Source organism: Cryptomeria japonica, chromosome 3 (assembly GCF_030272615.1).
Source record: "Cryptomeria japonica chromosome 3, Sugi_1.0, whole genome shotgun sequence".
In the NCBI taxonomy this organism is placed as follows: domain Eukaryota; kingdom Viridiplantae; phylum Streptophyta; class Pinopsida; order Cupressales; family Cupressaceae; genus Cryptomeria; species Cryptomeria japonica.
In genome coordinates, this window is record NC_081407.1 from 409,615,225 (window position 1) to 409,619,289 (window position 4,065).

Genomic DNA, 4,065 nt, shown 5'->3' on the forward strand with positions numbered 1-4,065 from the left:
TGGCAGAAAGTTGCAATAAGATAGGGAATATGGATGAAAGGTTGTAATAAGCAAATGGATAAATGACCAAAAGCTATGATAGACTGAAAGCTACAAACAAGATGCATGATGCTCATGAAGATCATCAACCTTGTCAAAATCAAATGTGGAAAAGGGGATATGTGCATGAGGGACAATAGGATAATGGAGGGTATGACATGGGTTCGATAGGATAATGGAACAATGAAGGACAAAAGGATATGATAGGATAAAACCTGTCCCCAAGTATGGTATGCAAGAAGTTCATAAATTACGCATGACGCCTGTTTGCTAGGTTTTCATCACGGTACTTGCCCAAGGTGCCTATTTGCCAAGTTTTCACTAGTGGACGGATTATTTTTGCTTTACTTTTTTTCCTTTTCCTTTTTTTTTTGGATTTTGACATTTTAGTCAAAAATGGACACATGATAGGGGATGGAAGAAGGACTCAAACATCTTTTTTTTTGGATAGTAGCCTTGAAAAAAATGGACCATGACCTTTAAAAGTATGCTCAAAGACGTTGGTAGGATAAGGACATGGAAAAAGAGATGAAACTAAGGTGAGGATTTATGCAAAGGATTGGACCAGAGGGATCGAAGGATGGAAAATATGCATTGGATAATGGATAGGGTATTGGAAGAATTGTGCTTGAGTGGATGGAAATGTTGGAAAGATTGACATTGGCACACACCTTGAGGGGTGATGGACTAATGGAGAAAAAATGTATTTTGGATATTGAGATTTTGAGGAAGGAAAGGCTATGGATTTTGGGACATAAGGGCCCAAAATGGATGAAGAAGGTGATGGAGGAATAGATTTGAGAGGTTTGGATGGAGGAATAGCAATTTTGGATGCCAAGTTGGATGTTTCTTTAGGCTTTTGTGCTTCAAGGAGCCGCTTAGGGATCCACATGGTTTTTGATTTTTCATGCTTTTGTGGTTCCTTGGAATACATTGCCAACACAAGGGATTTAGGAACCCATATATATTTTGACTTTTTTTTTTGAGCAAAGGGCCTTTGTGGCCTTTTGGATATTTCTTTTTCTTTATAGATCATATTGTTCTTTGTTTTGACATGTCGATTATATTGGACATGTTGATCCTTGAATACATGTGGATTTCTAGACTTATGACTTTTATACTTGGCATCCAAATTGCTTGGAGGGGGAAAGGAATGCATGGACGGATATGAATGAAATGGACTTCTTTTGGATGGATGAAATTTACTCAAGGATGTGTGCCTTTGCTGACCTTGCATAGAGGATGAAGGAATATAAGGACCTAAGATGGATGGAAGGTATGATGGGGAAGGTGTATGTTTTGATTTTGATGGAGGGATACCAACGTCTTGAGAGTGAGTTGTGTAGACATGACCCTTAAGATCTTCTTTGATATGAAGGGATTATTTCTTATGGAGATCTACTCCTTTGCCTTTATGAATATCTTGACTTCTAGGATACTCTTTTCTTTGAGAAGAAGACGTGAGTCCATTATGAGGTGGATATGATATGAGAGAAATAATGAGATCTTGAAGTGGATTGGATTTCACCAAAGTGGAAGAACCCATTGTGCATGTCGAGGATTCATGAACTACTTGCACTAACACGTTAGGATCATGAGTGGGATTAGGATCGTGAGGGGGACTAGGATTGTGTATTGGACATGGTTCAATGACAGGCTCTTCAAGAGATGGAATGGGAGAAATAATGGGATCATCAAAAGAAATGCGATCTTGGAGTGTATATGGAGCATTAAGACAAGGAGATGGAGGAACAAAAGGATCTTGTGGAAGATTTAAAGGAATAATTTGATCTTGACAAGGAGGAAGATCATTGGAATCCTCTTTAAAGGTGCTTTGCTCTTGACTTTTAATGGGATCATTGGAAAGGATGGAAGGGATATCTTGATCTTTCTTAGGAAGTGGAATGTCAATGGGATTTGAAAGGACATTTTGTTCATGAAATGGAAGGGGATCGTTTGGGATTGGATGGACTGAGATATCTTGAGCTTGCTTGGTAAATGGAGTGTCAATAGGACTTTGGATAGGATGGACAAGAATAGGGGAATTGTCATGAGTGTCTGGGAAGATGGGGTCCTGGTCAACAATTGGATGGGATGATAAGGTTTCAGGATCTTGATCTTGATGTTCTTTAGGACTCATTTCTTCATGCTCTAAATTATCCTCTTGACATGAGGTTGGACTTTGGATAGGCATGAAGGATTCTGACAAGCGATCAATGTTTTGGCATGAAGGAAATACACTTTGAACATTTGTGATGGATTCTGGCAAGAAATCAATGCTTGAACATGAGGAAGAGGGACTTCGAATGGGGTCCTCTAAAATAGGTAATGGCAATAAAGTACATGGTGGCATTGGGTCTTGTATTTCTGAAACAAGACAAGGATGTGCATCATGAATTGGATTAGCTTGGCTATCAGTTATGGATAGCCCTTGGATAATTGCATCCTTGGGTGCATTGTTTGATGAGGACAATATAGAAGGTTCTTGTGAAACTTCTAAAGGTGCAGGGATAGATGCCACTGGAGAGTCAATTTGTTTGTGGGGGGATGAGGCATTGCTAGACATAATTGTATTATCTTGATCTTCCTCAAAGAACTCACTTGGTAGTTTCCTTAAGATCATTGCAATAAAGCCACCTTTCTTTCGAGGTTTTGACATAGTTGTATCTGGAATTTGAACTTGTTTGGCAAGGAGTTGGTTCTGATCTAATGTCATGTTTTGATATTGGACTTGGTTCAATTGTTCTGACATGTTTGAAACTTGGGTTGGTGTGTGCTGCAACCTTTGTTTTTGAATGTTTGGTTGTGGTTGTTGACATTGATATTCCACCATTGGTTGAACTATTTGTTGACATTGTATAGTTGGTTGGACATATTGTTGAAATTGGACCATTGGTTGTATTGGTTGAAAATCTGATTGATAGTAAACACCTTCTTGTTCTTGTTGTGGAGGCACATAATGTTGAAATTGATGTTGTCTCTTTTCTTGAAATTGTTTCATCATCTCTTTTTGTGAGAGGAGAGCTGGTATGTCTGATCGTTCAAGAAGAGATCTTACATCAATTGGCTCAATCTTTCGATTTCGACCTAGAAATTTTTGAAACATTTTGGACATTTGTGATCTATTCTTCTCAATGTTTTTCACTCTTTGTTCCAATATCTCCTCTTCTTGAGCTAGTTTCTCCTCTAGTTTTTGTATTTGGAGACTTGTTTCATCATAAAAAGTTTGACCGATATTGCCTTATTGTTGGGTTGGATATAATTGTGATTGCCTTGGATTAAAATTCGATTGCATTGTCGGTTGATACGTCAAACTTTGTTTCATCATTGGTGCTTGAAACCTTGTTTCAATAGACATGTCACTATGCAATGCAATATTTTTTTGGAATTTTTCAAGGATGATATATGATATGCAACTAAATGCAAACTAAATAAATGAAAATGTAATCTATGGCAATAATGCAACCTATGTTTTTGGTTGTTTTTCAAAATTTTGACAAACTTTTTGGAATGCAAATCTAAAAAAGAGACCCTTAGGAAATTGAAATGATGTCTAGACCTCAAACGACAAAAGGACCAAGTGACAAAAGGACAAAATGACAATGTCTCCCCTATATGCTTGGATACTAAGCTAGGTTTGACCAAATGACATTGATGACAAAAAGACAAAAGTTTGATAAGGTCTAGACTTCTTAACAATGACTTAGGGTTGTATCAAAGATTTGCATTACTCAAGTATGACAAAACCTAGTTTTGGCACTATATGCAAAGGGACAATTACTATGCAAATGACCCTAATATGATATGATAATGACCTAAGCTTAATGAAGGGACCTAGGGTATGCAAATGCAAATGTATGACAATGTCAACCTAAGATGAAACCTAAGGTTGAATTATGAAATGATATTACTCTTATGCAAGAGGACACATGCAAATGGATGACCCTTATTGATATGCAAAGGAGTATGACCTAGGTGAAACTTAACCTTGGTAGTTGACAATGAATTTGCAAAATGCAAACCTAG